We start from the raw sequence: 15,570 nt of genomic DNA on the forward strand, positions 1-15,570 counted from the left end.
CCTGCTAGTGTTCCACAGGACAGTCTAGAATAGTCCGTGGTCGTCATCCATACTCTGCTGAATGACTAGAATAACACCAATAACACCGAGGCCTCTCATCTGTTTATTTCACACCAATTATCTACCCATGTTCTACCCAACATATTAGTAGATAAAAATATACATTTTTATACATTGTTTAAAAAACCTGTATAGCATGCTTTAATCAATACATATTCCACATAACAGATGAGGCACACACACATAACATGTATTTCATAGAGAATATACATTCGCACATATAACCACAAAATATATACACGTAGCACGTATTTTATATTAAATACTTCATAATATTGCGTTGGAAAGAAAATAACTACACACTCACTTGATCAGAAGATGATCCGACAGCACTATGGCTTACAGAAGTAGTGTCTCTTCGTAGATCTGGAAGATCTTCACAAAAACCGGGCTCCTCGCGGACAGGGCTTCGGCTCGGGAATAACGCTCTTCGGGATTCTCGGGGCTTCAGATCTCGCTTCGGGGCTCGGGAATAATATTGGGGCTTCGGGGTACAAACGACACGCAAAACGAGGCAAAGGACTAGAGAGAAGGAAGAAATTGTGAATGAAACCCGACTGCCTTCGGATCCCCTTTTATAGTTGCTGAACCCTCGCACGTACGCGGGGCGTACGCCTCGGTGGTCGTCAGCGCTTACGTCATCGGTCCTCTACGTCATTGCATACGACTCCAGAGTACTCGAGTGGCCCTTCACTGTACGCGGGGCGTACAGCAGTACGCGGTGCGTACTTCAGATAGACCGGCTGACCCCTCTTCGGATAATATCGGAGTTGTAATTAAAAATAAATATTAAATATTTATTAAACTTCAAAAATTCATATCTCCTTCATACGAACTCCGTTTCCGACGTTCTTTATATCCACGTGAAGGTGAGACTACGCTCTACAACTTTCGTTTAGACTCCGTCGGCTAATTTTGACTTTTATTTTTATTAATTATTTTTAGGAGGCCCGGACAGGAAAACTTCGTTATAAAATCATAACTTCTTCGTCCGACGTCCGTTCTCGCCTATCTTTTCATCGTTTCGCTACTAACAACGAGATCTTCGATTCTCATTTAGATTGTTTCGGCTAAAAACCGCTCGATCTCAAATCGAGTATTCGGGCTGCATACTGCCACGTCGAAACTTAGAAAAATATAACTTCCTCATACGAAGTCAGATTTGGGCGTTCCTTTTATGCACGTTCTCGGTTTAACGAAATCTACGACTTCCGTTTAGATCGCTAAGGCTAAATATCGCTCTATCTTAAATTCATATTTTACGTCATTCGACGTCGTGTCGGTTCTGTCGCGAAACTTCGCCAGGTCATAACTTCTTCGTTATAACTCGGATTTTGGCATTCCTTATATCTCCGGAATCCTTGTTTCAACCACTACAACTTTATGCAAAGATATCGGGCTTATCTCACACTTTAATTTTGACGCTTATTTTATTCTTAATTCATTAAATTATAATAATTAAGAACACACACATAAATCACATAATTCACAAATAATACATTTTTATTATTTCAAATTGGGGTTACAAAGGTTAACCTAGACTATAACATTGCTAAAAATGGAAAGCCCAGAAACACGGGCGTTACACCCCCACTTATAGCACTGATTATCAACCACCGGTCGCTATCACCGACCTCCCAAAACAACCCTGCACCAAACCAACACTTACACGCAGACTGATTCCCACTAGCACTAACAACCTTCACAAAAATCACATTTCCACACTAATCATCCCGCTCGAAAGAAACTCAATCTGCAGCTAACCACTCCTCAGAAAGCAGATGCTACCCGGCCTTCAGACCAATGCCAGATTTCCACTAACAACCCCTCATGAAAGATAACCAACGAAATTCCCATCACTAACCCATAACCATACCATAATTCTCAAAGAACAACGAATACCACACCGAAAACCACACAACGAGACTAGCAGATAAACAATACCCACAATAATCACAAGATAATCAAGACATCAAGAAAGAAACATACCCGCGACTGCATCCGGCACTTCTCTGACCTCCTCTGCTGTAAGCTGAAAAGCACGACCTTGAGCCCTTGGGGGCTCTGCTCCACCCTGACCTCCACCTGTGATCCTCAAAGTGGCCGGTGCTGGAGCCTGCACCGGTCCTGCAGCAAGCTGTGGATAGTTGACCCTCAAATGTCCAACCTGATGACAATGATAACAAATCCTCAAATCCCGAACCGGCGCTGACTGCCGAAAATCCCTCGCATAGTGCCCCTCCTTTCCGCACTTGCGACATGCACCAACGGACCTACAAACTCCGGTGTGACTCCTCCCACACTTCCCACAAGTGTGGCTACTCAGATCTCCCATCCTAGAATCAACGGTCATGGACCGTTTCGGCGCCGGCTGCGACTGCACCGGAGCCTGCCTCAGCACATGCAACTGCAACTCAATCTCTAACTTGCGCCGCCTGGCGGCCTCCTGCAACTCCAACAAAGTCTCGCACCTCTGCGTAGACACAAGCTGTCCGATATCCCTCTTGAGCATGCTCAGATATCAGGACATCTGAGCCTGCTCCGAAGTGAACTCAGGGCAAAACATTGCCCTCTCAGTGAACATCCTGGTGATCTCAGTCACCGACTTCGAATCCTGCTTCAGCTCAAGGAACTCCTAAGCCAATCTCTCCCTCTCAACTCGCGGAATATAACTAGTGCTGAACATCTCTCTGAACTGATCCCATGAAACCGCAGCCCTCTGCGCATCCGAATATGACCCCGTGGTCAATCTCCACCAATCCTTCGCCCCGAGCCTCAACAAGTTCAGAGCACACCTCACCCTCTGATCAGCAGGGCATGAACACGTGAAGAAACACCCCTCCATGTCCGATAACCACCTCATAGCAACAATCGGGTCCTGAACTCCATCGAAGGTGGGAGGCTTCGTATTATCGAAGTCCCGATACTGAAAACCCCGACCAGCTCCTCCCCCTGCCGCTGCTGCAGCCGCGGCAGCCGTCTCTATGAGAGCTGCATAGCGCTCATCAAAATACTTAACCATGGCGGTCTTGATCGATCCAAACAGTTCCGGCAACTCAGCCCGGAACAATGCAACAATCTCATCACACAGGATCTCATGAATCCTCGCATCCAACTCGCATGTGCTCATCTGACCAATAACCTCGGGCGGTATTGATCTGCCCGGAACTCCCTCTCCTGCTCCCGATCCTGACCCGGATCCACTTCCAGCATGCCTCGGAATCTCCATACTGAAAAACACCACAAAATCTCAAATTCTTCCCACTATCTCGGGAACCAACTCTCAATCCAACCCTAGAGGTCATGGTTTCCCTGATACGCGTATGGGTCCTGTGCTTTCAGTAGTACGGGCCCATACTACCTTCCACACCTACCCATATTTGTATGAAGTACTACCATAACACCCTAGTGAAAACATACATAACAATCGCTCAACCCTCACTGCTAGAGGAACACTGGAAATCTCACACAAGGAAACCCTAGTCTAACAGGCATCATAAATCAGGCAACATTATCATGAAATCCTGAAGATCCCTAGCCTAGCACTAGCATGCTGTTCTATTAAAGATCAAACACAAATATCATGTATGGTATTTTGGGGTTACTTACTGGCTCCGGCTGATCGTACCTCTGCGTCCTCCTTTACTCATTTTGAAAACCATTTTAAATTCTCTTTTGAAAACTCTCCTTGATTTGAGACTGGAGTCACACGAGTGTTCCTCCAATTCACTCAAACCAAGGCTCTGATACCAACTTGTAACAACTGAAAAATTCCAACCAATTTAAATTTTTCAAAAAACAACCCGATACCATTAAAGTTATTACAAAAAGGTTTTCAATACAATTTATTTAAAGTATTCCCAGAATCACATCACAAAAAAAACATGAGGAGCGGTACGATCACGCCTTCGCCTTGCCACGGTCTCCTGAAGAACCTGAAAAACATTAAACCACAACTGTAAGCCCGAAAGCTTAGTGAGATATCCCCAAAATACCAACCACATGTACCATACACGCATAACATGCCATAACATATCCGATCACAGAATAGCCATGCACTTTGGGTCTACTGTGTGACTGGTCCGCCGCACCGGCCAACAGTCCACCTGGTCCACCCTCCGAGTCTAGCCATATACATTGAGTCTACAGTGTGATTGGTCCGCCCGCGCTGGGCCTTCAATCCACCCGGTCCACTCTCTGAGTCTACTGTATGACTGGTCCGCCCGCGCCGGGCCTTCAGTCGTCCTGGTCCACTCTCCGAGCCTCGGCATGTCTGGTCCGCCCTCTTGGGGCCTACAGCCTATCCGGACCGCTCGCTGGGCCTTCGGGACAACCGGTCTGCCCTGGGTATCTTGGCCTACAGCACAAAGCAGGACCCGCCTCAACCCAACTCCAGTCCAAACAACCATGTGCACATAAACATACAATCATATAACAATTCATAGTCAACAAACCGATCAAACAGATCACATAACATATCATCATCCTAACCAGGATACCGACCTAACTGGTCACTAGCATAGCATCACCCTACATCTCAGGATACCGATCTCAACCAGGTCTCTAACATATACCATCCTAGCTACCAGGATGCAATATATCAAAGCAATAACATACAACAAATACCCGGATCTCAATCCGATAAAGGGTCGGCCTTGGTGCCTTAGACCCTGTTGATATAGTGAGGATAACTCACCTCGAAACTGCCGACTGAACAGATAACCCAAGCTGCTCCAATCACTGATACGATCTCCACCACTGGACAACCACCAAGGCACTAAACTCAAAACAATATCCAACAATTACCAAAATGCCCCTGGAAATCACTGGTCAACCCTTGGCCAAAGTCAAAGTCAACCCCTGACTGACTCTACTCGCCGAGTCAACCCGATGACTCGCCGAGTCCACATGCTCAGAAATTCCCCAATCTGTGACTCAACTCGCTGAGTCACCCCGAGACTCGCCGAGTCCAACAACTCTGAGTCCACTCACACACAACTCACCTAGTTATCCCTTGACTCACCGATTCTCGGCTCAACCAGAAAAGATTGGGACTCTTCGACAAGACTCGTCGAGTCCAAGAACAGACTCGTCGAGTCTAAGGCTATCTTCAACATACTCGCCGAGTTAGGCCATCTTCATCCAACTCGCCGAGTTGTTCTTCCAACTCGCTGAGTTCCAGCTTATCTTCAAACAACTCGCCGAGTCTACCCATGTGACTCGCCGAGTACCACCGGGTCTGAATCCATACCGAGGCTTTCCAAGCCATGCAGATGATCCAAACCATAGATCTACCCTTCCTAAGGCCATCCATCACGTAAAGTGGCAAACTTTATGTGAATCCAAGGAGATCTAGGCATTTTCACTCTAGGGTTTGGGTTTGGGACAAGATAGCTCCTTCAATCACTCAAAAACAGGGACTTTTATGCATTCTAACCCTTCTCCATTCCAGATCTGAGGTAGCAACCTCAGATCTAACCTCTAAACTCCAATACACCAAAGGATATGATCTCTAACACCTCCAAAAATGATGAATCTAGATAGTAGCAGCTCAAACAATGAAATAATACTTCAAAAGGGAGCTCCAAGAGAAGATTAATCCGGATCCTTGCAAAGCCCTTTGATCCATGTCTCTTCTCCTTCAAGATTTCTTCAACAACCACTTCTCTAAGCTCCAATTGCACTCTAATCGCTCACAATCACGTCTTAGGGCTATTTGGACTTCAAAAGTGGGTAAAGAGGCTGGGGAGAGGGTATAATGTTCTTTATATAGGGCTCATCCTCCAGATTTAGGGTTTTCTCCACTCAGCGCCTACTCGCCGAGTACATCCGTTGACTCGCCGAGTCGGCCACTTAACACGCAACCAAAGTCGCGACCCTACTTGCCGAGTCCACCCATGGACTCGCCGAGTTCCCCTTCCCAAATTACTCTTTTAGCCCTTCAACTTTACTCTTGATATTCCGGGATGTTACACATAGTGTATTTTGTAAGAATACATTGTGCTTTGTATAGTATATTCTGTTGGAATAAACTATATCTCAAAATTAAATAATGTGTTTTTTTTTATTTTACTTCACTTTAAGCAAAAAAAAATGCTCATGGTGAATGTATAGTTTGATTCTTTTACTATTTGTGGTTTTTTTAGTAACTACAAATTAAAAGAGTTCTATATAATTCTTACAAAATGACTTATTCTATTTTTAGATCAACGATAGAATATTATTTAAAAATGTATTATGTCAGAATTTATTTATATAAACGCATTATGTTAAAATATCTTTGAGAATGTTTGTTAAAAACAAGTATATTTGTTTAACGGGAAATATTTCAATGTAGTCTGTCAGAATTTATTTATATAAATGCATTCTGTCAGAATTTGTTTAACGAGTAATGTATCTTATTTTTTTCAGAATCGCATAGAGAAGAAATTCAATATTAATCATACAAGAGAAATATTTGGAATCGAGTTCAACAAGAAGTATATATATGCGAAGATGAAGTGGATTATATGGAACACTTAAGAAGATCAAGTGTATTTGTTCAATAATTGTATATTCAAGAATGCTATTTTTTAAGAATTTTATTTATTTTTTATGATATTATGTTAGAATATGTATAACTATATCAAAATGTATAAGGATATTAGTCTGTAAGAATATGTATGAATTTGTATTTTATTTCGGATGTGTATTAAGAATAAAATCATAGACCCAACTTGGATGTATACGAATAATATCTAGAACTCTTAAATCAGGTTAATTATCAAAAATATTTGCATTGGGAATATATTCTGCAAGAATAAAATTATTTATTTTAGGCTACCATTCGTTCATTAATTTATTTATTTAACTAATAAATAAACGGGTGTTACAACTCTCCCCCACTTAAATTAGATTTCGTCCTCGAAATCACTCCTTACTATTTCTTATAAGCCAAACCACTTCTAGTAACATGATCACCATCTTGGGCACACTTTATCCTTCCTAGGGTAGCTATGACCAATCTTCGCAAAACCCTAATATCCTCATATGAACGAATTCCTCGCAACAAGATCATATCTACTTCATCTGAATCTACTATCTCGAGATGGTCTGATTCCCCAACAGACCACTCATACTGAATCATTATCATTGAATCTAGTCCGTTCATCCCTCAACAGGCTACTCAACTCCTAATAGCTCGAGGTTCCCACTATCAGCAAGGTCACAGACCTAGTTATGTATGCTGATCACTCGTACTTGACCAAGGTTCAGATACTCCTACTGTGAGTGAATTTTCACTCCTCCAATCATCTAGTTGTTCCGTCCGTAATCACAACCTGAAGCACGAATGCTAACACTGCCCAAACGCAGAAACTGCTCGAACACTGATCCGCTTGAAGCAGTATGTTGTCACATGCTTGCTTCCCAAAATCTACCTAGACCTTCATGGCCTCAATTCATCCATTAATCGTTTGAAACATCAGGTTCCAGCCCGGCTATCGAGTCAATAGGACTCCCACCTAGTCGTCTTACACAACTTCTGAACAAAATCCTTCTCTGGAACTAGTTACCACTAGTTGTCATACCATTGCGACTCTAACAGTCTCCTGATCCAACCGATCAGGTCCATATGTCAAACCCTGACGTCACCAAATACAGGCTAAAAGTGATTGCTACCTAACAGATGGTAGCCTTATATCACAAGCAATCTTATACAGTCCATTGCTTCCCTGATCCCACAGCTGTAGTGGCACTCCTACAGTCGTATCACTGACTCAACCAAATCTAATCCGTTTAGGAAATTCTGAATTCCAATATGTGGATTTCCATATCCTTACTTCTACACCCGAACTGGTGGGTACCACCGTTCCTTTCTGCGTTCCAACAACACGCTCATGCCACCTACCAGATCGCTAGTGAATGCTACGGCTACCCCCGTAGTCTTACAACACTTCCCACACTACCTGATCGCTAGTGAATGCTACGGCTACCCCCGTAGTCTTACAACACTTTCCATGCTATCTGACCACTAGTGAATGTTACGGCTACCCCTGTAGTCTTATAACACTTTCCATGCTATCTGAACACTAGTGAATGCTACGGCTACCCTCGTAGTCTTAAAACACTTTCCAAACCGGGTCGAACACGCACTCGACCTAACACACCATTGAACTTGAGTCCTAACCGGAACTCTAACCTGGTTCCCGAAACCTGCTATCACGTGACCACACTGTATCAGTACCGCACCCATGCCTGTGATCAAAGCGTCACAGTAACCCAAGAAATCATCTACACCCTCTTACATGGTGAGAATCGGTGCCCCGAACAACCACTGTCTGAGAGTCTCGAAGGCTGCCTGTTGCTCAGGCCCCCAGCAAAAGGCCATCGACTTCTTAGTCAGTAGGGTCAAAGGAACTGCAATCTCGGAGGAGTCCCATACAAATCTCCGGTAATAACCCGCTAGACCCGGGAAACTCTAAATCTCGGATGGAGACCTCGGAATCTCCTACTGCATTACGACCTCTATCTTGGCCAGATCAACTAGAATACCCTTCTGGTTGACAAGGTGCCCAAGAGATCGCACCCTGCGCAACCAGAACTTACATTTGGAGAACTTTAAGAAAAGTCTCTCCCCCACTCAGATTCGACTAAGTCTTCACCGCGCACGAGAATTGAAGGATTCCCAATCCTTCTCGCTTTCTAATATCCCACTGATGACAACCTGTGTCTGCCAATGCTAGCGTTTAATCACCGATTAAACCTTGAGATCTCACATCCTCGAAAATCTCGATGAGTACTCTTGACATCTGATCTAGTCTGATACCTCGATCTATCTAACATGTTGTCAATTGAAGGTCTCAATCTTCACTCTGGCTGATGAATCCTCGTTCTCATTTCCAATCTTGCAGTACCACTGAACTCTAACCGAACACAGCCCATGCGAAAATACAATTCTCGTGAACATGCGATGACCAACCAGTTATGCATCTAACACCTGCGACTGACACTAACCTTTTCATGTCACCAGCTCTGTCCTAGCATCGATAGTGCCTTGAACTCCAAAGTTCACCCATAGTCAAATTTCGACCATATCTAAACAATGAAAGAACCCCTGAACACCAACTTCATTGTAGAACTATTACTCTAAACCTGACCGAGGATCTTCCCAAACAATACTCCTGCACAGATCTCGACAAAGATCCGGAATGATACGGTAAATGTGGAACCAGCTCCGTAAGATGCATCCCTCTGTGGGTTCATCAATGACTTTTCGGCTTGTAGGATGGCATATATGATCCTTGATAACCCAAACACTAGCAGGAAATCAACCCAAGATCTGACTTATCCCAACTCACTCACAATCCCAAAGTGATACGTATCCCCAACATCCATTTAGTAGCAATAGAAGATGACATACTCGCAACACCTGGAGGAATACTGATCACCTTCTGCTAACATGACCAATCCCGCTACCCTATAGCAGCCTAAACCCTTGGGGTGTCAAACTCCCTTGTGCACTTTCTCGTGCGTGCTACACTAACTCCGGCCTTGCTGGCCTTTCACCTGATGATCAGAAGTCATGGGTCTCTTCCCGTGACCCTTTACTATAGGCACCTGGCATGCACCTCTCTTCCCAGGGTGCTCCCAAATCGATCCCGCATCTGCAACTCTTGGAAATCATATCCTTTAGGGTTTGACACCCTGTTGCGCTCACTAGCTCGCTTGCCAATGGCTAAGTTGCAACAACTGGAACGTCCTTTGTCCCCAAACTGGGTCACAAACTCTTCCCTGAAGCTTCTTAGATTCTCCAAGACTCTCACTGATTCGAGTATGGATCCTGTGCTTTCAGTAGTATGGGCCCAATACTATCTTCCACACCTATCCATACTTTCCTCAGCAATCCCCCCGAATCCTCCAAGTCACTTCCTCAACTGGTACACCCAAGTCTCACTGAGCCTCACTACTAACCCACTGAATCATATCCTAGGCTTCCCTAGGTTCCCGAACTCACCCAGTCCTCAGCTACTGAAAGATCCCCAGTAATGTCAACTAGCTACCTCACGAATATAGCTAGCTCACATTACTAAGAGTCCCCCGAAGCACCAAGAAAGAAACATTGAGACAATAGAAAATCTAACCATTCTATTCCAATCAAACCTTTCTATCCTCTACTCAGGGATCTGTACATGCAATTCGAAGGCTCATACAATCAGGCATAACCTAAACAGGCTATCCTATCACTGACTGATCAGTACTAGCATGAAGGTCTACAAGCACATACAATAGGCATATAAGGCATCCTTCCTAGATCCTTAGTCCTAATCTAGCATGCAGTTCTCATAATCATATCATATCATAACATATCACAACATGTATTGGTATCTTGGGAAAACTTACTTGAGTTCGGCTGATTGCACGCATCACACACCTTGTTCTTTTCAAAGTTCTTTTCTCCATCCAAATTCTTTTCAGACTTCTTTTATAAAATAATCTTACTTTTGAAAATTTTCATACCAAGTCCTTAGTTTAAGTTCAGACACACCCAGGAGTGTGACCGAATCCCTCAAACCAAGACTCTGATACCAACTTGTAACATCCCAAAATTCAAGGCCAAAAATTTCATTTTTAATTAAATTATTGCATAAAAGCGATTAATATAAAACTTTCATAATAATATCTCATATCAAAAAATAAAGTGTCATTAATCAAACAAAGTATCATAAAACCATATCAGAGTGTAATCCCAAGGATCCCGTGTGCGGAAAACATAGTGTGATGCGCTGCAACCAAGCCGACTCCTTTCCGTTGAAACAATGTACCTGAAACACATAACACATAACACGGTAAGCACACATGCTTAGTGAGTTTCCCAAAATACTGCATAAACATATTAGCCACTCGAGGCTATAACTCTGTAAGACCTTTCGGTCAATGTGTCTCAGCGGGACCCTCCGGTCCCACAACTCTGGTAGACCTTCCGACCCTACCATGGCTTGCCTTCCGACCTCAACTCTGATCGCCTTCCGGCCATAACTCTGATTGCCTTCCGGCCATATCTCTGTCGACCTTCCAGTCCCAAATCACACAGGATATACATATCACATAAGTTACATAGCTCATACAAATATATATAAGACCTTCCGGTCACATATCACATAAGTCACATAACTCATACAAATATATAAGACCTTCCGGTCACATATCACATAAAGTCGCATAATTCATTCATACACATAAGACCCTCCGGTCACACCTAGTTACCATGCCTGGTAAAGTATAGTGAGAACACTCACCTGGCACTGCTGAAGTCCTGCAGACTCAATCCCACACTGCTGAAGTCCTGCAGACTCAACCCTAGCTGCTGGATGATAGATTCCCGATCTGTCGATATCAAAACATCACCCAATTAATAATTGGATCCCAATACATAACCATAAGTACATTCTTTGGGTAATTACTACTATACCCCTAGCTTGGCTTATCCAAGCCCAAGGCCCAATTCTTAGGCCCAAAGTCAATTAGGAATCAAAGCCCAACACATGGCCTAATTTTCCAAATTGGGCCCACTCCTCATATGGGCCTTACCTAGAAGCCCATTAATTATTCTAGTCCAATTGCTTCACTTTGGATGACCCATTAATAATCCAATCATCAAGGCCTAATAGAAAGGCCCAACAATAAACCCAAGAGAAATTAGGGTTTCACATAAAAGAACGATTAGGGTTAAGTTTCCTACTTAACCCATTAAGAACTTAATCCTCTAAGGACTTAACTCATTAAGTCCCATATCGCTTAGCTAAACCTTGCCCATGATTAATATTCATGTTTCAAGTTATTAATAATTCCCGAGTGTGTGTGTGTCCCAATTTATTCTCAATTTAGGGTTTTATTGGCATTAGGGTTTTCCAAACCCTAATTAGGGTTTCTAACCCAAATACTAGCCCATTTATTAGCTTGTTGGACTTTTAGATCAAGTAGGGCTTTATTGGGCCTATTAAGCCCATTAGGGTTTTCATTAAGCCCATTAGGCTTCATTGGGCCAATTAGGGATTCTTTGGGCCCATTAGGGTTTCTAGCACCCCAAACTAGTCAACACAACCAGGCAAAGCACACCGCCACCCAACACGGCGGCCGGTGGCGGCAGGATGCGGAGCCACCACCTTAAGGTGGTGGTTTTCTCTTTCCTTTCATTATTTCATTTTTTTGTTACATCTTACAATGCTAACACCCCAAATCATCACACACACACTAATACAAACACATATACATAGCAACTAATGGCAGCCGGTGGTGGCGAATGGCGGCAACCACCATGGTTGGCGGCCATGGTTGGTATCTTTTCTGTTTTCTGGGCTTCAAATACCATTTACAATTACACACACATTATTCTAATCTGCTTAAGAGGTCCGGCCACCCACCTGGTGGCTCATGGCGGCGGAACAACTAAGTCTTAATGGCATCCACCACCTCACGGTGGTGGCGGTGTTCCCTTTTTGGTTCCCAATCAAACAACTTCAACCCACATGAGTAGAAAGCACATGATTCCAATCCCAGTCACAAGTCACGTACCCACCTTGTTCACTTGGGTGGCAGTACCAAACAGTCGGAGAAAGGGACGACGAAAGGACAACCTTCTGAACAGCTACGACAACGGAATCATGGACTAAAACATAGCACCAACGATCGGGGATGAGGCTGAGACTTCGAGTGACAACAGCGGCCTGAAGAACGTCCGCTACGTCCTCACTATCGTCGACAACGAAGCATCGGGGGAGCTGAACAGCGTTCCACCATGATGGCAGGAGAATCGGCTGGTAGCGGTGCTCGTTTGGAGAGGTGAGCGGTCGGAGAAACGCAAACAAGTGGCGACGACGGCTGGGATTGCTCATACATGGCGGCTGAGATGCACATGAGAGGTGGTGATGGCTATTTTCCAACATTAGGGTTAGGGTTAGGAGGTGGCGGGTCTTTATACTCGTTTCATACAACTTCAGCCCATAATGAAAGATATAGCCCCTCCTTATTCATTTTATTTCAAATTTAGTCCTTAATTTACCAATTCAACCCCGTCTTCTGAAATCCCTTACAAACTAAGCCTCGTAAATTACCGAACAGCCCCCATTATCTTAATTATGACATATTCAACCCCCACCTCATTTCTTTTAAAAATAATTCTCGGTAATTACCACAGAGCCCCTGCATATATAATTATTTATTTTAGGCTACCATTCGTTCATTAATTTATTTATTTAACTAATAAATAAACGGGTGTTACAGTAAAACAACTTTTGTAAACATATAGGAACTTGCACTAATTTGTGTTATGCACATATGTACTGATTTACTCATTAAGAGCTTGTGGGCAATTCATTTGAAACATGCAACCGTAAAACATAGAAAGTAAAATAGATGAACATCTTTGCTAGCCATGTAATTGGTCTAATAGTTCAAATGATAAAATAAAAGCCAGAACCCATATGAGCACACAATATGAAGAATGAAAATAAAAGATTACCTATAAGTGTTCATGTTTGACTTTTAAGAGTCAAAGGCATGCTTAGTCGAGTTATGGGAGTGAGGCCAAAGAAAACATATCACCAGAAAATGTATCTAAGCCAACACATCCGAGAAAGCTTAGATTGTCTAACCTTTTCTTCATAATTCACTGAAGGCATAACTAGGAATGAAGTACATCTAAATAAAAAATAGAAAATAAAAAATTACTTGATTGGTAGTTATTAAAAACGAGGTTTTATGGACGCATGTTGCAGCGGAAGTTTAACCAAATATTTTTTTGATAATATGTTAAAGTCTAACTTTTACATTGTTTGATAGATCTCATTTTAGAATTTTGGTGAAAAGTGCATAAATTATGTATTTTAGTATGTTACATTTGTTTAAGGATCAAGCGAAAAGATATAACACTTCAAATATAAACAAAATCTAAATAAACAAATTTACATAGTTATGAACATATTAGAAGGGACATTGAGATTCTAAACATTTTTAACTAAGGGCCGAAGTAGTAGTTCTTCAAAAGTTTCCATAAAATGTAGTAGTGACAGCCAATGATGTAACAGAATATGGTAGTGACAATTGTCCCAAACTTTTCTATATAATGGAAGTTCTCCAAAACTATTGTACAAAATATGATAGCGCCTTAAAAAATAATCATATTTCCCGTGACATTGTTTAAATAGCATAAATAAATATTGAATATAGTTAATACTAAATAATTGATAGTGACAAATCATGTTGTTACAACTATACCTTAGTGAATTGCATGACATGTATAACTACTTGTATTTTCCTCCTGAACCAACATGAGTTTTGTTGTTCACATCTACTACATCAACAAATTTCTTTTGCTTCTTAACCGACTTACCATCTGTAGAATCTGCAAAAACCATTAATATATAAATATATAATATATATATATATATATATATATATATATATATATATATATATATATGTTTCTAAAATAGGTTGTAAAAGGAACAATTAGGAAGATTATGTAACATCAGATGAATGCTTGGAAAAGTTGTTTTCAAGCAGATGTTAGTTGGCGGTGTTTAGTTTCAGCACAAGTGGTGTGATAAGTAATGTTGTGAGATGCTCTTGAAAGGCTTTTGCTGGAGTGACATGGAGGATCAGTTGTTGCAGTGGGTGTTCTTTTTTGTAGATATTGATGCTGATGTGATTGGTTGGTTGATAATGTATGTTTGTATGTGGCTTTCTTTATTATATCTTTAACATCATCTGATACAAAGTCTTTAGCCAAGCGTACATAATCTTACGAATTGGAATTGAATTATTTTTGGCTGGCCTATGAGAATGTTGAGTGGTACATGCAATGTGTGTCCATATCCATATGATGATCAATTAGTGTGTTTCAATATGTTTGGAACAACATTGTAACCGCGACATGAAAAAAAGACTCTTTGCTTGAGCTGTATCTCTACTATGTGTGCTATGATGAAGAACCTGTTGATACATTTATTAGATATGTGTACGTTAAAATGATTATATTCAAGTAGTTAACATAAAAACATAATACTTACATACTGTTTGGTTTGGTGACTTGATCGTGATCTTCACACGCAAGCGTGTTTCCTCTTTTTTTAATTTTTTTCGACATTCATGACATGCTTTATAAAACTAGTCCTTACTTTCATCTATGCTAACCAGAAATGCTTTGCAAGTGAATTGAGCTCCCTATAATATTATCTATATTAAATTTGAAACTATAAAATTTATACATATATTTTAAGATAATAAAACTTTGATGGCTTATTGCATATCGGTTTGGGTTTTGAGATAGCAAGTCTACAAATACAAATCTGTTTTTTTTCTTTCTTTTTTTTTTTTCGAAATCTACATTTTTACTTTTTTGGTATTGTATCTCGAGTATAGGGTTTTGATTATGTCGTTTGACAAACCTAAAAAGGAAAATAAATTGTAAGATATGTTAAGAGTTATTTAACTATGAGTACTCAACTTACTCAACAACCATTAAAGCAGCCT

The sequence above is a fragment of the Lactuca serriola genome, chromosome 8, assembly GCF_051521515.1.
Source record: "Lactuca serriola cultivar US96UC23 chromosome 8, Lser_US96UC23_V15, whole genome shotgun sequence".
Classification (NCBI taxonomy): Eukaryota; Viridiplantae; Streptophyta; class Magnoliopsida; order Asterales; family Asteraceae; genus Lactuca; species Lactuca serriola.